Source organism: Thermobia domestica, chromosome 7 (genome assembly GCF_964235325.1).
Source record: "Thermobia domestica chromosome 7, izTheDome1.hap1.1, whole genome shotgun sequence".
In the NCBI taxonomy this organism is placed as follows: domain Eukaryota; kingdom Metazoa; phylum Arthropoda; class Insecta; order Zygentoma; family Lepismatidae; genus Thermobia; species Thermobia domestica.
The window spans coordinates 118,820,293-118,847,564 of NC_137460.1; the positions used below are offsets into that span (position 1 = coordinate 118,820,293).

Genomic DNA, 27,272 nt, shown 5'->3' on the forward strand with positions numbered 1-27,272 from the left:
CTAGTAAATCAGCCAAGTATGGACTTAAAATATTTTGGTTTCTGATACGCAAAATAGCTATGCATTGGACGGAATTTATACACTAGACAGAGGCAAATAACCCTGTAGTAAATGATTTGGCCCAAAATACTTATTTCTTGAGTTAGTAAAACATATCGAGAACTCAGAAAGAAATGTTGCTTTTGATAATTTGTTTCCATCGTTTCCTTAGCAAAAGAACTCCTTGCGAGAAGTTGACAACAGTTGGAACTATAAAACAGAACAAGAGTGAAGTTACACCTATCATGAAAACAAACAAGAAACGTCCAGATCAGCCTTTTGAATTTGGCTTTTGTGAAATATGACATTGTGTTATATCCCCAAACGACACAGAAGCGTGGTTTCTCTCAGCGCAACACACAGAGACAAAATATAATTCCAGGAATATTCATATATACCAAAACCGGAGATAATCATATATTACAATAACACGAAAAGAGCAGTAGATTATTTGCATCAGATAACAAGAAACAACACCACAAAACGAAAATCAAAAACATAGCTATGTATTTGGTTTTTCAACATGCCAGATGTAGCATGTGTAAACGCTTTCCTGGTGTGTGAGTCACATGTACATCTCGTTCCAAAAATTCATCCAAGAGAAGAAATTTCCTTTTAAAAAGCTGGCAAAAGAACTTATGTTACTCCACATGCAAGAAGAAAATAAAAATGCCCATATTCCGGAAACAACAAGAACTGCAGTGGAACTCTGAGGACTCAATTCTAATGAAGACAGACTAGAAGCTATTCCGGGATAACGAAAGATATGCTATATGTGTCCAGCAAGTACAGATAGAAAAGGTAAAATGGTGCGTGTCGACTGCAAACGAACTGAATGTGGTGAACTGAATTTTATTTTGTTCAGTGAATGCAAGCACTAATAGCGTAGCTTCAAAAGCAAATATTTACTGGAGATATCGAAAGGAAAATTAAACAAGTTTTAGTGTATAAGTTGAGTGTAAACGAACTGCAAAATTTACCAGTAGACTCTAGTGAGAATTAAAATAAAATTCATTATTAAATGAATGTAAGATTATTGTTAAAACAAAATGAAATTAATATATATATGTGTTATAATTTATGTATGTGAGGGCTGTTCGGAAAGTAAGGTAACCATGTATACAAGATATTTAACGGTCCAGGATTCTTTCTTCAATTATAACCAATTTAAGAAGTCCTAGTCTGAAGCCACATATACAACGATATTGTATATCTGACATCTGTGAATTGCTTCCATTTCTAATTGTAGCTATTTTGGGCAACGGTGTTTAAAAGTGCACAATCTGTTGTGAAGGAAAAGAACAAAAAGGTAGAATATATGTGGAGATAGATAAAATAATAATGTAATGAGAGTTGCTGTAACAAGATATAGTTATTCCTTTCGCGTTGCTATGGCAACAAAAGAAAGATTATTCATCGAGTTTTAAGAATAAAAGTTAAGTGTGATATGCATTTATGTACTTAATTTCTCTTGTAATTATGAGTAAAAATTAAGATGCTGGATCGTGTTGACTTAATCGATCTGTGGGCAATAATTGTAACAGAAATGTAAAAGAATTTTAACGGTAAGTTAAAAATAAGAGTGAAACGTTACAAGTGATATGTTGCAGATATTGTGATTCTGAGAAAAAGTCTCAAGAGGGACAACCAGCCATCACTGACCCTTTGGCCACTATAGGACCACTTTTTTTTTTTAAACGAGCAGGCGATAACAGCATTCTGAATTCCGGTTTAATTACTTGAAACTGTGATATGTTGTAGATATTGTAATCCTGAGAAAAAGTTTCAATGAACACAATCACCAATCAATGACCATTTCGTAACTACGGGACCACATTTTTCTAAAACAGCAGAAGGTAATTATACTCTGGAATTTTGGTAGAAGTTTATGAAACCCTGAGAAGTCCTATTCACAATCCGGAAAGGAATGGGAAGAGTAGCGGTCAACATCATTAAGCGTAGACAATATTCAGATGTTCATCTTGCGTGAAATCAAAGGAATTAAAAGCAAAGGAATGGAAGCAAAGGAAATAAAATGAAAATGAAATCTTTGAGTTTTACGTCCCACGATTACGCCGGTTAGGCTAAAGGAGACTGTGATGATGAGAAGTGAAGAAATGGTGGAATGAAAAAACTGGGATTAAACTGGAGAATGCCGAGAAAACCCACGAGCACGGTGTTTGTCCACCACAATGTCCAAAGACACGAGCTGGGATCGAACCAGGGACCCCGAGCACCAGAGGTGAACGCCCTACCACTGATCCACCTGGTTTGCCCCAATGCGGGACAAAGGAAACCCCTGGAAATCGCTAGACATTTTTAAGGATCACTGCATTTACAACATATATCAGTTTCATTCGTTTACACTGAAATAAAAAATATCGTTATACCAGATTGTTTAAAAAAATCTGGTTGTGTCCATTAACATTTTTTCTCATGATGAGAAGATCTTCAACATATCTTAGTTTTACTCAATATTACCGAAATCTAGAACACCATTGTACTTGGTTGTTTTCAAAAAAAGTGGGCTCTAGTGAGTAAATGGTCAGTGATTAGTGGTTGTGCCCATTAAGACTTTTCTCAGGATCACAATATCTACAACATATCACAGTTTCGTTTTCACCGAAATAAAATAAGTCATTATCTTCGGTTGTTTTCAAAAAGTGACCTAGTAGTTGCCAAACGGTCAGTGAGTGGTAGTTGTGTCCATTACGGGTTCTGATGGGAAATGTAGATACAAGTTAGACAGGAAATTGTCAATCAATTTCAGCATAGTTTACAGATTGGGATCACGCAGTGAGACTTATATGGTTGTGCTGTTAATATATCCATCCGCCCATTACTCTGCACTATAACTTTTTCACGAAAGCAAATTTTTAAATCTGTTTTTGCTGCAATAGATAACTATGACCATTACCACGTCCAAGTTCATTAACGTAGTCGAACCGTTAAAATCTTAACGGCTTATGATGGCTTTAACGATGGCTACCAATATTAGATAACTCATGCTTCCAAATTATTCCTGATTTTCTTTACTGTATTTAGCCAAGTATATCTATTAAACTTTATGCCCCAGAATTGTCCTTTAGAGTAAAGAAGACAGTAGGAAATTACTGACATGAGAAATCAAACATTGAAAGGGAAAGACAAGATTTATGTCCTAAGAGAAATGTCCTAACCAGCGTCAACCTAATGTTCAGACCTCTAGACTTTCAATCACTTACAATGAATTCTAGTCAGAGTGTAATCCAACCTGAGGTATATTCTAGAGTTGTCACGCAATTTATTGCTACACAACTATGAGAAATCAACATATGGTATCACTCACATCAATACTAAGAGCATTCTTGTGGCCAATTGGTCAATCTTCTTACGTTTCAAGCGAGAGATCCTACTTGATTTAACTTGGAAGTTTGTACATGTTATTCGGATTCCACATAAAGCTATAAATGCTTCTCTCATATAGTTAAATATGAAAACAGATATTCTTCCTATCTCGATATTTAGTGCACAAAACGCATATATATAATGTCGCTAATCTGCAATGCTAAATACTTTGTGTCAAGTAAGACAAAGCACTTTCTGCAAAGCATTGCCAAAGATTTTTAAAATTTATTTTTCATATCAACAAAGAACTCTCTTCATGATAGTTTAGTGAATATTTACAAACTAAAATTCTTTTAAGGACACTAGTAATGATTATTTGACAAATGACTGATAAATTTAGAGGTCAATCGTTTCTTCTAAATGTTATGTGATGTTACTACAGTTTAACGGAGAAAATATTCAAAGATAAGGAATATTATCAATTGATACATCTTATTGCGTACAAGAAAGTAGTATGCGTCACTGTAAAAGTTCATATATAGTTTTCGAAAAAAATAAGGGAAGTGAATTATTTTCTATACATAACAATATTGATGTTGAGCAAGAACCACGGCAACTATTAAAGCAAGAACGACGCTGAAGTATGATCTTATTATAGTCTTCATTATGACGTTGGCACGACGACAGTACCTAGCATGGTTCATGAGACATATACCAAAATTATGATTGCCTTTAAAACTTTATTTTCTGATTAATTGTAAAATATTGTTCAAAGATAAGACATACAGATGGTGATCAGAACAATGGAAACACCTGAACAAAATTGCCACTTACCAGATTAATATTGTGTCGGGCCACCTTTCGCCTTCAGAACAGTCTTGATGCGACGTGTGATGGAGGCATAGAGGTCGTGAATGGTAGCAAGTGGAATTCTACAGCATTCCTCGTGCAGGTCATGTGAGAGAGGATGAAGGTGGAAATCGTCGCTGGAATCGTGTTTCCAAGACGGACCACAGATTATGTTGAGATCTGGGGATTGGGCGGGCCAAAGGAGGTGTTGAACTTCATCCCGATGTTCCTCAAACCACGCTGCAACTACGCCAACTGTGTGAGTGGGTGCATTATCATAATGGAAGATAGCGTCATTGTCCGGGAACAACATCCGGACCATAGGATGCACGTGGTCTCCTAAAATTGCGACATAATCGTTGGCAGTGATTCGTCCGCTAAGTGTGACCACAGGACCCAATGGAAACCATGATATTGCGGCCCACAGCTTCACCGAGCCGCCGCCATGTTTCACAGTTGGGCGGAGACACTGCAGATCATAAACTTCTTTGGGCGTTCTCCACACATAAACACGGCCCGTGGTTGGGAATAGGTTGAAGGATGACTCATCCAACCATATCACACGTTTCCAGTTCTCAACGGTCCAAGTTGCATAGTCGCGGTACCATTTGCGGCGTGCGAAAGTGTTATGGTACCTGATGAGCGGTTTGGCCCATGCAACACGACCCCGTAAGTTCATGCCATGTACTTCGTGGCGGACGGTAATTGTCGAAACAGGGTGGGGGAGGTGCTGATTGAGTTCCTCCGTCACTTGCTTCGGAGTGGCACGACGGTTCTGCGTGACAATGCGCTTTAATACCCGGCGTGACCTGTCACTCATGATTTTCTTCCGCCCACTGTTCCGCTTCCCCGATGTGGTTTCCCGTGTGTTGTGTAGGCCGTCATCACCTTCGACACTGTCCCACGCGACACACCTAACACAGTAGCCACTGCCGTCACACTCACTCCACATAACCGCGCACCAACAATTTGCCCTCTTTGAAAATCTGAGAGGTCTCCCATTTTACACTACCTCCGTCTGCGGCAGCCACTGGACATTGCTGTTCCACTGCTCCTGATGCAGTATGGAGACCGACCTAACACACCACCACAAGCGGTCCGGCGCTGCGGGCGCCACGACACCACTGCCAACCCATACATCTGACGTGTTGCCAACTACAGGTGTTTCCATTTTTCTGATCACCATCTGTATATCAGTTTATAGATCATATCTAGCTTCCCAGTACTTTATTCTAAATTCTAAGTGCTGATGCATAGTTTCCTATAAAATCGTCAGAAACGATCTCTTGTGGCGCTAAAAAGTGTGTTTCTACTAATAATTCATAGTTCAATTGCAACAGGATTGTGTTTATGTGAAGAAATACTCCATTGACTGTCATATTGTGTCTTCTAACAGCAATATACATGCTAGTACAAGTAATACTTTTAATTGTTACGAGCATACTAACTATAAAAGACAAACCTTGCTGACAAAAGGCTCCATAAACATAGAACATGGAATTGTAAAAGGAAAACATCCTGCGACGACCTTTGAAGTCTATAACAGCTGTGTCTTTTTGAAGATTATATGATGCGTAGAGAAGTAAACAAAATAATAGTAGAATAGCCAACAAGGAGCACCATAGTTCTCTTGTGAATGGCACCAATAATAGGAACCAATTGGAGGACTCCCCTTTGGGTTACGCTATAAATAATCGTTATCTGAATATATATATAAAAGTCATATTGTAACAAAATTGTTTGTAAGTCTTATTTAAAACTATAAGATTCTGTAGAAGCATAAATTATCGTAAACTAAGTTTACATTGAAAACGAACACTAGTGCTAATATAAATAATTCGAATATAGTGTATTATTAGAAAACACCAACAATAGCATACGAATAGAAAGAAAATGTCCAACGATAAAGTGTATGCTAATCAAAAGATGTCACTGAACCGAACAGGTAAGTGTAAATCCTCATTAGGATCAATCATTATAATGCGATCTTTAGGGTAAGTTCACCATTTGTTTGTTAAAAAATAATTTTATACTTCACCCCATCGTTAAGAACTTCAGCTCTAAAAAGTGGAATTTGTTAAATTTTGATACTAAACTTACGTAGAAACTTTTACTTATTAGAGTTCAATTAAGGAATTTCATGTGAGAGGCATTTAAAGAATAAAACGTGTTGAAGAAAATATGGCAATGAATGTGGTAATAGTACATAAAAGAAATATAAAAATAAAAATGATCAAGTAGCCTTAATCAAGATCATTACATTATTTAATAAGGGTTGACTCTATGTAGTTTTTATGAAAATAAAAAAGTGTACATTAGACAAGTAGGCCTATCATGTCCCATATCACCTTGTGAAGGAGTTTGGTTTGTATCGCGCAATATGTTCTCAAGTAATATTCAAAATATAAGCGATAGTAAATCCAATATTTCCAATTTTATTGTAGAGATTAGAGCTAAGGTTGAATATACTCTTAGGGCTCTTAATGGGTTGCGGGAAACCACTTTTCTCTCTACCTCTTGCCGTTTTTTTTTCTATAATGAACAACGTTGAAATGGAAGTGGTTGATATCTATCACCACCACCCCTCTCGATTACAGTAACAAGATGATTAAGGCGGAGATGAAATATATTCTTGGGATGCTTAATTGATTGCAGGTATACATTCTTTCTATTTAATATGGCTGTTATTCCATGGTAATCAACGTTAACATTAGAAATACTTTGGTTCTTCAATCTACAGTTTTGTGAAGTAACTGCCATTGGAAATAAAGTGACTGTGTATTAGAAGTAACTGTGAATTTAATTCATTAAATTCGATTATTTATTAAATACTTTTGAAAACTCAACGTAAGAAAACTTTGATTAGAAGTGTACATTCTCAGACACTTGTTGAAAATTGCATATTTGTTAAATAAACTCGACTAGCTTCCTTCTTTCCTTTTCGCATACCTTCAAGCACAGCCTGATACTTCCCGATTCATAGGACTTTTAGGTCATCATTCTGGAGTTGGACAAAGCCAGGAGGAACAGAACAACAAGGGGTATTCGACACACGATCAGGATAGGTGCAGGATCGACGAGAGAAGCAGATCCCACCATTGGAGGACCATCGACTCCAAGTTCAAAGGAGTACCATTCTGTTGGTTTATCACCGCAGACTGATAAAGCTTCAGCAGACTAGTAGAATGAAGGTGTAGGAGGACATCATCGTAAAGACGTATTATCGACGCCCCTTGCAGATCAACAGGATAGAGATCCAGATGTTGACTGTTTCCAGCTTGTTCAGGCTCTTCCAGGGGAAAACCATTCATCGTTCCAGATGACTAGGACGACGCCAGCTTCGTTGGATCTATCAGGCTAGTGCTCATCCTTTATCTTTTAATCATAAACTTTCTCTCTCTCTCACCTATTCCCTACTAGTCATTTTTCAAATTAGAAGTATTAGAATTTCATTAAATTCAACCACAATTTTACAGTTAAGTACCGTGTTGTGAATCAGTTCCATCCCTATTTGGTTGCATTTATGTATTACGTATTCTGAGCTACAACTGATGGCACAGCAGCGGCACAGTTTGAATAAAATGTTAATAGAGAAAGAGAGTATTTATTGTTACAAAGTTAAATCCATTTCTAAGGATCCTTTCTAGATATTTGTTATCGTTTTCGCTGTTTGTAGATTGATATTGAAACCGGAAGTTAAAATAGACTTTAAAACGTCTGGTTTTAGTAGAGAGTTTAGGGTGGAGATATTCTTGCTAAGCTTAAATGATTGCAGAGATCATCTTTTCGCTATCTATTACCGTTTTTACTTTGTAGTGGACACTGCAAAAATGGAAATGGTTTATGTCTACCAACCTAGTCTTGACCCTCTACATAATGATCAAATTTTGTGGTGATTCACGAGGTAGTTTTTTTTTTTTTAATTTTAAATATCGTTTGTATTTTTGACGAACAGGTGGATGGAAGCAAAAGCAGGTAAATATATAAAGTAGTTTTAGCAAATCAAACTCAATAAAATTGATGTTATACGATAAGCACTCCATCTATTAAAATGAAACTGATACTGAACCATGTTTTAATCATTACATGTTAATATGAAGAGAGTATATATAAATTTTAAAGAGATAAAACACGAAATTATAATTATCTATAAGGCAGTACTTTTACCAAAAGTGTCCATTTGTTCATCCATCCACCTGTCCCGGAGACGAGAAAAATTTATATGACTGTTTGATGAATCCAGACCAAATATGGTCAGTATACAGGGCCCAAAAATAGTAATATTGTTCAAGGACAAGATATTCAAACTGTAATTTATAAAAATTAACCATTTCACGTTGATCACTATAGAAGAAAATCAGTCATAGGTACCGAGAAGCAGTTTTGGCAATCAATTAATAGTCTCAAGAATACGTTTAATTCTATTCTAGAACTGAAAGGGAAAAAGATAAACTGGAACTTCCAGATTCAATGTTGATCTTCGTTGACCAAATACGATAAGAGATAAAGAGAGGTTTTCTGGAATAGATTTAGAATTTTAAGAATAGTCAATATCTTATCTATTCAAACCGGGAGGGGCAGAAATCAATCATGTCTAGTTTTAACATTATAGAGTAAAAAGGGTAGCAAATAACGAGAAGCAGATTTGTGTAATTAATTAAGCGTGCTACTATATAGTCGTATCCCATCCCCACTCTATAGATATTGGACGTAGCATAAACTTAACGACTTTCGGTTTTAACGTTGAGCACTATAAAGTATATATAGTAGCGGATAGAGAGAAGTGTTTTTTTTCAATCACTCAAACTTCTTAAGAATCTCTTTCATACCCACACTAATACTTCTACTGAAACAGGAAATGACAGGCATTAAGTGATGGAAATTAAGTGATTCCGATTTCAACGTTGATCGTTATAGAGTAAAATCGGTAAGAGATAGGGAGAACCAGTTTTCTACAATCAATTAAACTTGCCACGAATATGTGCTATCTACACTCTAATCTCTCTACTAACACCAGAAAAGGTAGAAATGTACTACCTCTTCAAGTTTCAATACTGCTTGAGAAAATATGACGCTATACAAATTTAAAATTTCCACGTGATCCACATGTGGCACCGCCATTGAGTATGTTACTCTAATATTCTGCGAAATTGTAAGTTACACTAATTGGGAAATGACATCAATATAATTATACTGAAATGCGTAAGAGTGCATCATGAGAAATAGTTTTGGAGGAAATTGGCAAAAACTACTAAGAAAACTATATTGTACATGTAGAATACACTTTTAAGTAGCATATTGCATGTACAGTATATTGCTATTTATCTCCTAATGAAGACAGGCATGATACTAGTAGTGACTATCAGCGTTCTCCTAATAGAAGTACACATCCTCTTTAGCAAATGCTGCCACGTGCTTTCGGACTTGCGTCTACAATGGCGGCAGAGCAACACAAATGTGTGTTGTGCGAGCACATTTGGATCAGTCTCGAAATCTGTGCTGCTGTCGTTGGAGCGCTGAGTGGCATTAGTTCACCTTCATTTCGAATTCGGATCAAAGTCAGATAGAGTGTGATTTGTCATTATCGACCATAACACGGTATTATTAAAGTGACCGCTCAACTTGGATTGCCAAATTGTTCCGAAAGCTTTGGTAGACCCTGTTCGCTTCACGTTTGTCAGTTGTTACTCATATGTCTTCGCCCATATTACATATTATTCTTCACATTATTGTTTGTATAAGTTACTTCCTTAGGGTGTAACTGTATATTTAAGGATGCTGCCTTGAAATTGGACTCGTCGTGTTGAATTTTCTCTTTATAATCGAGTTGGTAGGTAAAAAGTATTGAAATCAATTTTGGTAAAGAGATCGGGAATGTAATTTCGTTGACGGTTGCCAGCAGCAGCCACTATCGGTCTGCTATTTCGTCATACAAATGTTACATAGGTTTTACATCCGGGATATAACATTGATTGTGACATTAATTTTTCAATTCTTCTATCCACAAATAGACAAGCTCAGTAAGATTGCAAGTATAGTTTGGAAATAGGCAAGTGGATAAAGACAGATTGTCACTGATCATGGAAAATGAAATGTTTGAGTTTTGCGTACAACGGTTATGCCGGCTAGGCTGAAGGAGGCGGTGATGATGAGAAATGAATGAAATGGTGGAATGAAGAAAGTAGGAGGAAACGGGACAACGCCGAGGAAACCTACGCAAACGGTGTTTGTCCACCACAAAGTTTGCTTGGCGCTAGTTAGTATCGAACCAGGGACACTATGCATCAGAGTTGAACCCTCTACCAGTGATCCACCGCGGCCCTCACTGATCATGGAGTTGGTAGATGGAATCCATTTCTAGGAAGCTCTTGTTTAAGTGTATTCATTTAGTTTTCTAGAAACATTACTCAGAGAGAGAGAGAGAGAGTATTAGCGAGGTAGCAGCGGGCTCAAAGCGGTGGATCGCTGTCGGTATAAATATCATTTCCTTGATGATCCGCCGGCAGGAGACACATACGGTCCACCACTTAGACGTTTGAGGTCCGTCAGCTATGCGCTACCGTTTTGCTAATGGAGATACTGCTAAGACCAACACATATTCCTAACAGGGACACATTTACTAATTATGAATATAAAATTCGTTGATAAACAACAAAATTATTCTTACCCTGAATCAAGAAATGGTAACGTGAAGTCTGCAACTTCAAATCTTCGACTTGTTATAATGAAGTCCGATACGTCCATTTCATCTCGATGAATCATTCCTATCATCACATACCATTCTCCATTATCTTTCGAACCCCAGGCTCCATCTACAGACATCTGATACGTAGTACTGAAAAACAAAGGAAAAGAGAATTGAATTTATTCTAGCATAACTTAAATAGCAATCGAGTTTTTTAAACTGAGAAACAAATATTATGCGCGATAGCCTAAATGACTTTAAACCTTGAGCGCCATCCTTATGGCAAATTAATCCGCTTACAGTAGTTTTGCCAAGCCTGTGATGTGGAAGTCAGGTACGATACAATCTACATGCTGTATAAGTTTTCGTTTTGAAGCGAGAACCTTGTAAATATAGTGCAATATTTGTATACACTGAAAGTAAGTTTCTGTGCAAAGATTTGCCAATTTTGCGTTGAAACCTCTTTGATTTACACAATGTCAATTTGGATGTATAGTATTTCCAGAACTAAATGTATTATACTGAATTTAGAGTACTCTTTACAGGGTAAACAGAAAGAAACGTACAACATAATATTTTGTCTGTGGAGCAGAGACTTTGACATACGGAAATTTCGTAAAATGAGTGCTCGATGGGTGCTAAATAACGTTCAAGTGACAATAAGAAGTAGCGAATAATAACACGCCTGGCAAACTGTGGCGGTACGTTGAAGAAGAACATGCTTCTCCGAATGGTATCGTTGACGAATCCTAGACATGCCAATACATGTATGAAGCAAACGTGAGTAACCATGGAGAGTCAATCTGCAAACAAAGAGCAAATCCTAAGAGTTTTCTACGACTCAGAAAGGGTTTTACTGTAGAATTGTCTCACACGTGTGGCCACTGTGAAAGCTACATCGTATGAAACAACATTGGGGAAGTTGGGTGTTGTGCTTCGAGACAAGCGTCATAAAATAACACGGAAAAATCAAACATTGTCGCGAAAATGCACTCTTCCTATGTTGCTACCTTTGCTCGTGAATGTTCGGTGGTAAAACACGAGCTGTAAAATCCTGATCTGACAACTTTAGATTATTATCCTTCTGACTTGATGAGAAACATTTTGCGCTCAACATTTCAATTCCGATGACGAAGTCAAAGAATTTGGGCTCAGATAAATATACTCCCGAAAGACGGAGTTCAACAATCAAGATATATTGAAATGGATTAATTATGTTTAAAGGCTTGGCTGCTATGTTTAAAAGTAGATTTATTGTGAGCCTTTTCTTCCTTGTTGTATTACATACAGCATTATACTTTCTACATAGTAATAGAAAAAAGAAGAAGAATGAGGTACTTAACAAGAAGGAAAGAAACTAAATAAGATATTGTTTTTAAATGGAATCTATATTTAGAACATAAAATAAATTAAATTGCAAGAATAAAAAAGAAGTGTAATAAAAATATTAAACATACTATCCATATAAATTGATGGAATTGAAGAAGAAAATTAGTACTCAAGACTGATTACCTGAGGAACGTATGGTACAAGAGCTTCTAAAAGTTAAGCACCAAATGACCTGTCAATGGTACCAAGATACTTTCGATGAAGCTCATGCATTCAAAATTCATGTTGTAATCAGCTGTGTCATTTTATCTATTAAAATCTTTGCTATATGTCTACCATTGAGGAAATCTGAGATTCTAATGCTCTTGCTGAGCAAGCAAGTAATTTGAATCTGCAGAATCGCATTTACGTATGTAGATTATCCGTTGTTTGTCTACATACAAAATCATTTTGTACTTATTCCTATCAATCACGTCATTTCAGGTCCTATTTGGGAGCACTAGCGGCTTAGGAGAGTTGTTCAGAGAAGTGTCTTCTGTACGATTAATATATCCTTCAAACATGGAGTTCTGCATCAAGTCAGGTAAATTTCAATAGGAACGGTCTTCTCCACCGCCCTCCCGGTGGGCCAGCCAAAGCCTTGGGAAAGTGAGACAAGACACTCTTTTGGCATAAGTAATTAACCTCATTTATTAACCTCCCAAGTATTTAACCTCACTTCTTACGCTCTGAATCCCGAAACAGTTGTTGGGGTATCACCATGACAATAAAATTGATCCAGACAGTGGTAAGGAAAAGAAAACTGTTATGACAACTGATTATAATTTACAAAAAGGCGGCATTGATGTTGATACGCTGTGCGGAACGTACATTGTGTCCAGAAAGTGCAAGCGTTGGGCATCTACACTGTTCTTTTGGCATCCTGAACGTTGCAGGCACAGATACTCTTGTCATTTCCAAAACAACATTGGAGTGCAAACCAAGTAGTAAGAAGAGTCTTCCTGAAGGAACTGAGTTTCCAGGTTTCCATGCCACATATTGTATCTACGCTATCTCTACATTCACTGACATTTCATTTGAAAGCAGCAACAAGCACATCACTAGTCTTGAAGATGAACCCTAAAAGGAAAAAGAAAAGAGAGCTTCTGGACAGTGTAAATTATGCCTGTGACAAAAGAACAGGAAAACTCTATCATCATATTGCAATAGCAACAAGTTGATCTACAGGATACACAGCCTTGTGTATTGTGAAGAGTGTGTCCACGATTAAACTTTACTCTTCCATTTGGTACTTAGTTCAACTGACAGCAAATGTGTAATGCGGTTAGATAAATTTCTACTTTCTGTTTTCATGCCATATGATATTATTCTATTTTCGTTCTTCATGATATTCAAAGACATTTTTACATTTATTTAGTGGAAAAAGCTCAAGTACGTGTTGTTTTGAATATTTTTAGGTAATGAATGTTTAATGCTTTTCTTCTGAAAATTGATTGAAATGAACATATGAATAAAACACAGGTGATTGCTTAATATATTCATTTCCATAACACATACAAACACTAGAAACACTCAGTAAAGTTTTAAATATATATATTCAAATATATTATAGCAACATAAAAAGTATAACATTAAAACCAGATAATTTTTTTTTTTTTTAAATATGGCGATGAAATCAAAAATCGAGCGGGAATGATGATTACATCTCGTAGAAAAGGTCAATTTTACATAATTCTAGTCTTACATTTCAAATGCATAAAATAATTTTTATGTAGAAGAAATATAATAGATGGAATGTAAAAAACCCCGCACGTGTGTTTAAGTCCTAAAATTTGGCGCGTGTGTAAGAGGGTTAAAGAAATGCAATAAACCTTCCTTGGTACAAAATCACCAGGTAAACACCGTGTTTAGAATATGCTTCAGATTTTGTTGTCAATAATATATTGGTCTTACTCACGGTCTTTCTCTTTTGGCCCATCATGTTTGATATCCATGAATCAAGAAAAGTAGCATACCATACTATAGTCTAATGCCTTACAATAGTTTCAGTTAATATGCCGGACTTAAGAATTGTGTGCTTTGATCTGCGGCATATCATACACTCCCGTGAAGTCCACATTCCAAATTGGTAGGGCTAGGTGGCATCAGAAACATTCCGTTTTTACTGAAGAATGTATTAATGGGCGTGGTTCAGTTTACCATTCTCACTGGGGACAAGGATTTCTTAAAAATACACCAGTAGTTATTATGAGAGAATACAATTTTGATCAAAAGTCATGATTGCAAGTTTTGGTATTGTTTCCATGTAGATATATAATTATTTTAACGTAAACACATCTTTTGGGATATTCTAAAGCATTCCTTTCTACCTGGTAAGAACACAACTTAATATGAAATGAAAAATAAAGACCGAAAACAAAACAAAAGAGAAGTAATGTAAATTGGGTCAAATCTGTCTATATTAAGTGTAAACAATGAATAGTAAGATGTAAAGCATATAGCGAAATAGTATTGTTACTGAAGATATGCTGTGTAAGTAAAACAAAAATAATGAAAGATACAAGCTATCATACTAAATTCTCTCTCGCAGGAATTATTATTGAAACATTTGTTTGTGAAATACGACCAAAATTGTAATGCGTTTTTGGAAAACTTAGTTCGAAGAAAAGACATAGTGTACAATAGTTCTCATCATTATCACGAAGTTCAGTCTTTCGCGGATTACTCATTGAGGATCTAGGAACTTGAAATGGGGTAACAAAGCGAGTGTCATTCACTTTGGTAGTGATACAAGTATACAAGAGAACATACTTGTATTCACCTTTGTGCTCGTACTCCTTGTTTGTTTGTTTTTCACGGCGAACGCTCTTCAAATGTTTGAGAACTGTATGCAGTAGTAGCAGGTCTAGCGTGATCGCTTAGCATTTTCTCTGGAGAAAGGGGAAGGTTTGGGGGTTATTCCGTAGAGCTTTGCGTAATTGCGTAGAGGTTTTTGTGAGCTGAACGCAACGCGAAGTTTGGTTTTTTCTTGTTTACTTTCACTTACTGGTAATTTACATTTTCTGGGAATTTTCTTGCGGGCCGTATAACGTCCTGCAGTTGTAGGCAGAGATTCCGCCTACGCGCGATGACATTCCTACTTGTGGTTCTGCGTACATTGACGTAGCTTGTGCTTTGCGTTCTTCAGGTAGGTGGCAGCACGTTGCAGTACTATGAGGAAGAAGGAGAAAAGAAAAAATGTCTGGTGCTATTATTTATGCATATATCACATTGGAGTGGCTGCACTTTATCTGAGTACAAAACTTTTGAAATTAAAGTGATGGAAAATGAAGCTGATGCCATGAGTGTATTGCAGGAACGTGGATTTATTCCCGATTGGTATGTTGTGTTCTGGATGCGGTTTTTTGTAGGGAAAGGAACGTACAACCACGTGTAAGTAAAGTGCGTGGATCGTGAACCACGTGTACGATTTTTATCTGTTTCTATATTGGTGCTTTGAAGTCTTCCATTCTACTTAATGAGTGATTCTTTTCTGTGGATTGAGTGTTGAATATTATATTAAAAAGTCATCACTTGGCCGGTAAGCACTTGTATGCTGCTGAGTAGGTCATTCAAGGCATTAACTTTTACAATGCTTTATATTTCTTGATTAAAAAATAATATAGCTCTTGTACTTATTGTGTGCTTGGTACTCCCTCCTTATTTTTACTGCATAATTGAAATTTGCCCTTGTATTTAAAGATGTTTTTCTACGAATGCGTTTTCTATATGGTATGCGAAGAAAACAATGTGCCCTTGTACGTAGTGTTTGAGTATATGTGCGGCATTTGAAACACATATCGCATGTCACGTGCACGTGGATGCTTCTCACTGTTGCACTACGTATAAAAATGATTTTATTTGATGTAGAAGTGGTAATGGAACACATAAGAAACGCAGATTACGGACTATGCAGGATTACGGAGATTCACACTTCATGTTGGAATTCACACTTTATAAAATCTCTACTCATATTTCAGTATGGTAAAATAGTACACTATATGGAAGTCCTTATTGTAATTACTCGATTTCAGATGTAGATGATTAATATGTCCATATGATTTTGCAATCTCAAAACCTTGTTTCAAAATTTTTAAGTTATTTTGAAATTGAAAAATAGTGAAAGTATTAATCATCAATATTTGAAATCAGGTATTATACAATAAGGATTACCATCTAGTGCATTCTTTCAGTATATTTGTCGTTTGCATGTTGTTGTCTAAATGCAAAATATGTAGGAAATGATTTATACTGACGTTCACTTCTCTACATCAGCACATTTTCTAGAAGATTTTTTAAAGAATAGAGTATAATCTATAAAATTCAAAATTGTGGTTTCGGTTAATGAATTTTACAGCAGGAAAACTTCAATTTTGGAATTAAGTCACTTGATACCTGAGCGGAGAAAGTAAAATGTCCGATAAAAATGTTGCGTATGTGTATAACATTACTCTGTCGCGCCTAGTTCAACTTAAACGAAAGTTGCTACACTTATGACTAACTATTTGCAATAAAATTCTGCATACTCCTGATATCCTTAGAATTGAGATTTAGGAAGGAGGACGCAAACATAACCGGAAAATATCGATATAAGTACCGATTTATAGTTCACGGGGTCGCTGAGACGAGTATTCATGCATTGGATACAGAAGAAAAGGAAGAAGTGAAACATGAAATGTCCATAATGACGTCAGTAGTGAGATGTTGGGACTTTTGAAAGCTTCGTGGTGTGATGTTTGTGATAAAATCAAGTGAAAGGACTGGCAAGTTTGGAATCAAGTTTGACACATTGTTATTACTTATCTTGATCGATGTTTCTATCGTGTCACTTCCGTCAAACGGCATGTCTTAAGGGATAAGAGGTTCCAAATTTACACGAAAAAATAAAGTATCGTATGAGTGTTTTCTATTATATTATCATAAGTATTCAAAAAGGGGAAGGGGATTCAAAACCTACATATATGCATGAACTTTCTAAAAATGTAGCTTGACTCAAGTGCTATGTTCAAAAGTAAATTCTAGCTGTTATTCTTTGAAAAAAAATATGTTAACTTCTTCACTCGGTAGGATACGCATTTTAATGAAAGTGAGTTCGTAAAATCGCAGGTTGACACAAGTACTATGTTCAAAGCTTCATTGCAAATGGATCACATCTTTACTCACTTTGGCCTATTTTACAAATAAAATATCGGAAATTAAGCTGTTTTAAAATTTGCTTCTCTTCATCGCCCGCACTAAAAGCAGATTCTTCTAGAACCTCTGGGTACCTGACCACTTACTTTTATTTAAAAACAAAATATATGCCAATTGCCATCTTTCTAATTTGAAAGATTCATAAGGTAATCTATTTTAAGCGTAGGATACTTTTTAAATCCAATCTGCCCGCTTAGAATACGTAATTTAATGCAAATGACAAACGAAATCTCAGTCCGAGCCAAGTGCTAACTATAAAAGTTTAAAAACGTATTCAAACGGCTCAATTGTTCTCCTGTGATGAAAAGTCATATGAACCAACATTATATTTCTATATTGTAAAAGCTTTTATATTGTGTTATCCTTTTTCATAGTTAAAAGCGGAATTTCCGAAACTACTGGGCAACATGATCACGTTTTAATCAGGAATTTAAGTCAATTTAATCTTACTAAGATGAGAAGCTCGTCAGATACTTTATTTTTAAGTACATATTTATTCATACCTTCATTTTTAACCTAGTTCAAACCAAACGCTATTTCAAAAATTAATTTCAAATGCTACTGTCATGTTTCGATGGTGTTATTACAGGCAACCTCCATGTCATTTTTAAACACGATATTTGGTGTTAATGCAGAAACAGTCCTCTTGCCCCCTTAAATATAGAATTTCTGAAAACCTTTGACCGCATATACTTTGATTTTAAATAAAAGTGTATATATTGTATATATTGTATATAAGTGTATATATGTATATAATGTCATCTTCCGAACACAAGGAGGTCGTAAAATGCTCTAATTTAGGCACCTAATTTGGGAAACCCTAATCTTTTCCCTTGTAATACGCATTTTGATGAAAATAACTTGATAAAAGCTGAAGTTAATGGAAATAACTATGTTTAAATTGTTCACCATAACATATGAATGTCAAGTTTAATAATGTATAGATTTACTGCAAATTTCCTCTTTATACATTTGCTGCTTGTCATATATCTGTTTCTGCTTAGTTTTGGGTTGTTTGGTGCTGACTTGCCTAAACTATATCCCTTCCCAATATATGTTTTAGTTGTTATTATTTCATCTGCTTATTTGAAGGTTTGACCTATCTTCCCTTGTTAGATGCACGTCTATTTATTTACTTTGAAAAATTACATTTCCCAACTTTAACATGTGTACGACTAAGGTTGAACAAGGTACCTTTAGTCAAATTAATTCGTTCTAAACGCTGGGCGAACGATTACATGTCGGTTCAGTATTCTTCACGGCTTGAAGTATATGATCTTTAATAAGTGTATCGGAAACGAAGATAATTTCAGTAAATGAAAAAGTTACGTACATTGAAGTCGTTGATAGGCTGGAACTATTGTCTTTTGCCCCTACATATTTAAGTTTCGCGTGGTGAAGAAGCAATGAAGTAATAATCCGTTCAACACATTGCGCCACTTTTAGTTTTCTCTTGAAATCTATCTGAGAGGATGTAACCAATTGGAGTTCGTGGTCCATGTTCGGGCAGCTATTTATTTGTAACCGGTCCTGAGTTCGTGGTCCTTGGCTCGTGGTATTACCAATAAGTATACTCCTGATACTTTAACTTACCTGGACAGGACGACGAAGACCTCTCCAAGAAAGGTTACAAACTGTTTCCAAAAAGCTCGTCGGTCTCAATAATATGAGCATTAGGCGCCGAGAGGTTCGGGTGTCTCGTCTCGAAAACCTCACGGACGATCAGACGGTCATCCAGACCATAACGCACACAAACATCACTCATACAAACAACGAAAACACACTGGGTTAAATGACACTATACTTATTTATTAGAACACTATTCTGAAAAAAAATAACGAAGAGAAATGAACACAACACTGGACACTAATAAATTTTGCCACTGAAATTACGTTTTGCCCTTTTCGGGAAATAGAGCCCTTTCTATATATATGATTATAATTCAGGTATCACTATAAATACTTTGCTCACACCATTAACACACTTGGGGGATTCGCACTGGGGAAAAGTTGTCTGGATCGTCCCACGATGAATCCAGTTGTTACGCTGAACAGTCCTGCAGCGTAAAGGTGAATCTTCAGCAAACACACAAAAGATCTCCACAATGGAATACAGATATTGGAGGGCGCGTAAGTAACATTTTAAACGCACAAGGTCTGAGGACCTGGGATTTCACTGATTGGGGCTAGCCGTAAGAAATCGTCCTTCACCGGCTAAATAGCTTGTGCCCCTTAACACAACTTATGTTTGAAGTTCAACGCGAGATGCGTGGTTGCATCTTCCAGACCTGGAGTCAAACTCCTCGAGCGTCCAAGCTCAAGCTACGGGTTGCAATGGTCAACGGAATAGTGTTGGCAGTTCATTTCAAAAATTACTCAGTTACTCACCTGTATGCACATACAAACAGAATACGGAAAACAATTTATGTTAATTTTAGTCAACTGCCCATAATGCACTAGACACGGCGATAACACTGGCGTGAGAAAGTACAGATAACGAACTACGAAAACTGTGAGGCTGGTGCCACTTTGGCTACTGAGACATCTGGTCAGCCCGTATTTCTCTAATCTATTGTAATGTTTCCATAAACGATTAACGAAAGCACTTAATTCAGTTCCCAATAACTATAGAATATATACTGTGCATATAATAAGTCAGGGAGAAACACTGAAATGGTTAGTCACTAACTGAAATGTTCTCAGCAAAAGCAATGTTTTAAATATATATATGAAAAAACGATGAAAGACTTCTTTGTCCAATTGTGTGGGAAAGAAGCAATTCCCACCAAGAAAGAACTTATGTGCGTTGCAGAATAAAGTATAAATCGAAAATAATAATCACTGTCTTTACGAAATATACAGGGCGTCCACAAAAAAAAATACTTCTATAACCTGGTGGCGGTTATAGATTGGTGTCCGAAAGTGGAACGACCTGTCAAGTGCACACGTAGACAGGTTGAGAACCCTTGGCCGTCTGACGAAGTATGAATAAAATTAGGTTTTTCACCTGAAAATTTAAAATAAGTTAGTTGGCAACACTGTCATATGGTGTGAGACTTACGTGCATAAACGATGAATGGTTTTTCACCTGAAAAAGGGCTATTTAAAATAGTTAAAGAACTTGTTCACTCACGACAACATGATGAGGTTCCTGCATGAGCAATGTCCAATCCAAATGTTCCATGAAGTAATAAGATCCTCTTGAACAATTGGTGCAGTTGAGTGTCCTTATCTTCCGTTTCTTCACATGTTGAAACCATGTTGTCTTCCTGTGTTGAGTATCCTCCGTGATTCTCCAACGATGAGTTGATGAGGGGAGAAGGGGTGATTTTTTTTTTTTAACACTGGTGTGAGAAACGAGGTACGGTTACAACACCTGTATGATAACTTTTTTTTTTTTTTAAGTTCGCAGAAAGCGTTTATAGGGCTATTAAAATTCTTATTATTATTTTTTTTAAAAAAAAAAAAAAAAATACTTTTCATAAAATGTTTAAGTGTTCCGTTTCGATCACTTTATTTGATAATAATATGAAGTAAATACGTTATAGGGCTATTTAAATGCTTTTTTTTTTTTAAAAAAAAAAAACACTAATAAATTCTTTTCATAAAATGTTTAAGTGTTCCGTTTCGATCACTTTATTTTGTGTAATATGAAATAAATATACACACACGATAACTATTCATGAAAACATCGACTTGAAGAATTATCAAATATCTCAATAAAAATTAGTAAATATACTGATATCTGTATTTAAAATATCAAAATCTGAATGAATAAGCAAATAGCAAAACATGTTAAAGGTACTAAAATATTAAAATTATTGTTAAAGTTTCGATATCACTCTAATATATTTGAAAAATATGAAAATCATTGAAAAAGTAAAATGAATGGAAATGTAAACACATGATAAACTGACAATATATAAACAAAATAAGATTTTCACCTGTATGTCCCTTTTTTTTTTTTTTAACTGTGCCTCGTGTTGTTTGGCAGAAAAGAACGAAAAATCGTTTTTCAAAATAAAAAAAAATAAACTTAAGTGTCAAAATTGACGTTCATAGTAATTCCAAGAAATAAGCATGATTCTGCATATCAAAGAAAAAGATCGTGATTTCGTTGACATGTATGAAGAAAGATCGGCACGCCATAAGATCAAATGCCATCTGCTCGTCGTGAAAATCGAGACTTTAATTCAGTAATGCTCAATACAACAAATGGTTTCGTTCTGAAACAAAGTTATTATTAGCTTAGGCCTAGAATAATGGTTGTTGTTCACTTCTAAAACGTAAACATTGTAGGGTTATCAGAAAATGTGGCTACTATCTGCAAAAAATTTATTAATAAAGCGTCGAAAACTATACAGTATTGATCCAAGTTTCTCAAAGGTCTGAATCAAGGAAGTTGACTCACTAGTCCAAACATTCCTGAAAATAAATGGTCATTACGCCATGAATTGACCAAAACCATAGGTGGGAAAAATGTGTAATACTACACGTACTTACACACGAAATATGCCATCGAAACCTGCGAGGCAAAAATTAGAAACGAGGGAAGGCCTGTAACCATAGGCACTTACAAAATGTTTCTGTACAAAACTGAAATATAAACATTAATATTCAGTAAACTACGTGTATGTTCCCTGGAACATAACATACGTCTTCCACCTAGAAAAAATGTGTAAACACACAAAATACAAATGCTTTTGTAGCATCGTAAAGATATGTCTCTATAAGACAAAACACATGAGACCTATGAAAAGAAAAACATGAGATACAAACACAAAAATATAGTCAACGACGTTACAACTTTCTGGTTGGTCTGAAACATCCAATTAAATTCCCTACAAAACAGCTGTAACAAGCTTCCTTAGGCATCTTCGCTATAAAATATTCAAACTGGTATTATTAACGCATTAAAATTCAAAGTCATCGAGCACATGAAATAATTGACAAAGTAATTTTCATAAAACATTATGGCTTCATGCTGTTGGAAAGAAAGAAAATAAGTTTATTTTTCGGGATCTATATCAATATTTCTGAGACGGCTGAAACCTCATAGATAATGGGCCATGTCGATTTTTGAAGAAAATCATCCGTCAATGGTAGTATGGCTGAAACCTAAAGATTTGTATTTCAAAATCTTTGGCCATGTTGATTTCTGAAGGAAATCCTCCATACTGTTTGTTATGGCTGAAACCTAAAGATTTATATTCCAAAACCTTTGGCCATGTTGATTTTAAAAAAAAAAAAATCCTCCATAACAATAACAATTTTACTACTAAATTCCAAATAGTTTTGGGACATACTATGACTAAAATATAATTTTCTGAAAATTAATGTATAAACTAAACATTGTAACACATTAGCATACAAATACACATAATAAAATTGCGGTTCATAAACATTACGATATTCACTAGAATATTACTAGACAAATATACTCAAAAAATCTAACCTAAGAATACACATGCTTAATTAGGGTTACTATCAAAATGAAAACGAAAATCTAAGATTAACATTGAAAAAGAAATTCGAGATTGATTATAAATGTAGAATTCCATATTCTACGCATAAGATTACATACTAAGTTTCAATGACAAATATAAAATGTATATATAATGAACAACTAAAAATTTTCTCATCCTGAGCATCTCGATCATTTTTTTTAATTCTGAAAAGAAAATTGAACATTAATTCTAAATAACGTGTAATAACATATTTGAGAATTTCGAAAGTGGGAAGGGATCCTAAAAGAATTTTTAAAATTTTAAAATACTGTAAAATGTATTATAACGCCAAAATATCTTCCCACTAGCTGGGGGTACGGAAATCGCGCCAAGATTTCAAATTGCTTTTAAGATGCAATTCCCCTACGTATGTGATTACATACTAAATTTTAATTATAAACATACAACTATATGTATAAGTAACAACTAAAATTTTTCTGATTCTGCGCATCTGGATACATTATTCTTTTTTTTCTAAAAGAAAATCAAGCATTAATTCTAAATAACATGTAATAACATATTTAAGAATTTCGAAAGTGGGAAGAAATCCTAAAATATTTTTTTTTTAATTTTAAAACAATAAAAATATATATTATAACGCCAAAACATCTTCCCACTGGCTGAGGGTACGGAAATCTCGCCAAGATTTCAAATTGCTTTTAAGATGCAATTCCCCTACGTATGTGATACGTTAATTATTTACTAAAAGATCTAAATTCAAACATCTGAAATGAAAACAAGAAAAAATTAATGACATTAAACTAATAATAAGTCAGTGATAAGGTTTGCAACATTAGTATTCAATTGTGAGGCGCGACACGGAGTAAAGACCAAAAGCGGAAAAGAATCAGCTGTGTGTCGTTCGTCATTCGTAACCATAAGCACAGGTGGTCGAGAATGCAGCGACTATCTTATCAAAATAAAGAAAGAAAAACGTGTTATCTATTCTTTGCTGAACAGTTAAAAGCTGGAAGCAAAAAGGAGTATTAAAAGAAATGCGTAATTCTTCTTTTCGTATCCAGGTTTTCTATCAAAAACTAAAAGCAAAAAGGAAGAAAAATGAATGTTTATCACTTAGAAATGCGTCGCTCTCCCAGGAGAAAAATTTGTATCGACACACAAAGTCTTGGTTACTTTTTTTTTCTTTTTCTATGATTACTATTTCTGCCTTGGTAACTGCAGTCTGTTCGTTTATTTCTACGATGGTTACCTCTATGTACAAAAATACTGTTAATGTTCTCACACAAGTTGCGTTTCCTATCTCGTTTGTAATAACTCAGATTACGTGGTCGTGATTTACGACTCCTTTTGTTTCTGTTACTGCCTTTCCGTGTGCGGTCTTGGTTCTGATTTTCTTTAAATTTCATATTGTTTACGCTCTGATCTTTGTATTTTTGCTTATTACAATAACTATAACCTCGTTTGTGCTTTTTCACTCTGTGGTTAGTGGTAGTTATTCTTGTGCGCTTACGACCTCTGTCGTATACAATCATATGTTCGTAATTTTCACTACTACTGTTACTACAAGTGGTGTTGCTAGATTCTGAATAAATAAAATCATTATCAGATTTGTTACAAGGTTGGTTAAGAATACCTGTATCTGGTTGGAGTTCAGATTCCTGCATTTCCTTTTCATTAGGAGTGTTAGTCTCTAGCTCAGGTTCCAATTCCAATGTTTTGTTTACACTAGGAATATCAGTCACTAACTGAGGCTCAAATTCCAATGTTTTGTATCCAGTAGGAACATCTGTCTGTAACTGGGGTTCACATTCCGCTGTTTTGTTTTCGGCGTTTACTATTTCCTGGTCGTTTTCACAACATTCTTTCGGTACGGTGTCTAAACTCTGACCTGATTCATTATTAGGCTCGACAAAATTCTCTTTATTTTCATTCCTAACTTCTACCGACTGATTATGGTTCTTTCTCCCTTCTTCTACGTATTTGTTAATATCCTCATCAGTTAAACCCATTTTTTGTAAGAGTAAATCTAGTTTCTCATTAAATAAAGCTAGTTCTTCTTGTGTGTATGGCATCTTGAACAAGAATAAACTTAAAACATACAATTAGAATAAAATATAATATCACAACACGATATGATTGAAATCACCTGAAAGAGTTTTTTTTTTTTTTTAATTCCTGGTACTGAGCTGAAAGAGAAATGGTAAATTAAAATATTAATCTTATATGTATATTCAAGCACCAACGGTCTCGATTCGGGTCGGTAGTTCGGGCGTCATTTATTTGTAACCGGCCTGGGTGTCAAGTCGCTGTTCGGGCGGCCATTTATTTGTAACCAATCTCAGTTCGAGTCACTGTTCGGGCGGCCATTTATTTATAACCGGCCTGAGTTCTGTTCGCTGTCCTTGGCTCGTGGTATTACCAATAAGTATACTCCTGATACTTTAACTTACCTGGACAGGACGACGAAGACCTCTCCAAGAAAGGTTACAAACTGTTTCCAAAAAGCTCGTCGGTCTCAATAATATGAGCATTAGGCGCCGAGAGGTTCGGGTGTCTCGTCTCGAAAACCTCACGGACGATCAGACGGTCATCCAGACCATAACGCACACAAACATCACTCATACAAACAACGAAAACACACTGGGTTAAATGACACTATACTTATTTATTAGAACACTATTCTGAAAAAAAATAACGAAGAGAAATGAACACAACACTGGACACTAATAAATTTTGCCACTGAAATTACGTTTTGCCCTTTTCGGGAAATAGAGCCCTTTCTATATATATGATTATAATTCAGGTATCACTATAAATACTTTGCTCACACCATTAACACACTTGGGGGATTCGCACTGGGGAAAAGTTGTCTGGATCGTCCCACGATGAATCCAGTTGTTACGCTGAACAGTCCTGCAGCGTAAAGGTGAATCTTCAGCAAACACACAAAAGATCTCCACAATGGAATACAGATATTGGAGGGCGCGTAAGTAACATTTTAAACGCACAAGGTCTGAGGACCTGGGATTTCACTGATTGGGGCTAGCCGTAAGAAATCGTCCTTCACCGGCTAAATAGCTTGTGCCCCTTAACACAACTTATGTTTGAAGTTCAACGCGAGATGCGTGGTTGCATCTTCCAGACCTGGAGTCAAACTCCTCGAGCGTCCAAGCTCAAGCTACGGGTTGCAATGGTCAACGGAATAGTGTTGGCAGTTCATTTCAAAAATTACTCAGTTACTCACCTGTATGCACATACAAACAGAATACGGAAAACAATTTATGTTAATTTTAGTCAACTGCCCATAATGCACTAGACACGGCGATAACACTGGCGTGAGAAAGTACAGATAACGAACTACGAAAACTGTGAGGCTGGTGCCACTTTGGCTACTGAGACATCTGGTCAGCCCGTATTTCTCTAATCTATTGTAATGTTTCCATAAACGATTAACGAAAGCACTTAATTCAGTTCCCAATAACTATAGAATATATACTGTGCATATAATAAGTCAGGGAGAAACACTGAAATGGTTAGTCACTAACTGAAATGTTCTCAGCAAAAGCAATGTTTTAAATATATATATGAAAAAACGATGAAAGACTTCTTTGTCCAATTGTGTGGGAAAGAAGCAATTCCCACCAAGAAAGAACTTATGTGCGTTGCAGAATAAAGTATAAATCGAAAATAATAATCACTGTCTTTACGAAATATACAGGGCGTCCACAAAAAAAAATACTTCTATAACCTGGTGGCGGTTATAAGGACACGGTAGGCTCAGTGGTAGAGTCCTTATCTCTGTGTGTGGGTTCCCTAGTTCGATCTCTGGCCAAGTAAGTTTGTGATGGACAACATTATGTTCGTAGATTTTGTCATGTTTCCTCCCACTTTCTCATTCCACCATCATCCATCATCATCTACTTGTTCAATCATCTCCCTTATCTTGAAGGACAACATTGTCAAACTTTAAACTGAAAGATTTCATGTCATTTCTTTTTTGATATCTGCCTGTACTCAATGCCTCTCTAGTTTCCCCGTTTTTAAGATATTTTTCTTCATTGATCTCTATTACGTCAAGAAAGTATGATGTATTTTGTCCGACTCATAAATACCTGATGCGTTCCTATGGTCAAGTATATTTCCTGTTCTAATGCAGAGATGACGAGACAAGAAGAAGAAGAAAACGGAAACAAAATGTCGATCATTCACGAAAACAGAAGAGAGCGAGACATCTACATCCTCACCAAGATCATCGCCTATTTTTTCTTTTTTTCTCTCAAACAAGCGCTTGTTCACTAAATTATTACTAACAGTTTCTAATTAGTTTCGAAATACATATTTTAT

At 35.7% G+C, this 27,272-nt stretch overlaps 1 long non-coding RNA gene across 3 annotated transcripts in view; it reads right to left on the minus strand.

Moving 5' to 3' along the window:
- The window catches only part of LOC145690370 (uncharacterized), a 124,165-nt gene that overhangs the window by 25,056 nt on the left and 71,837 nt on the right, over positions 1–27,272 (minus strand). For 2 of the 3 annotated variants that reach the window (XR_014132201.1, XR_014132200.1), the window contains exon 2: positions 10,883–11,050. This is a non-coding gene — a long non-coding RNA (uncharacterized LOC145690370). Of the gene's footprint in view, positions 1–10,882; positions 11,051–13,099; positions 14,744–27,272 lie in introns of those variants that run through there. The other variant, XR_014132199.1, reaches the window with a different exon arrangement.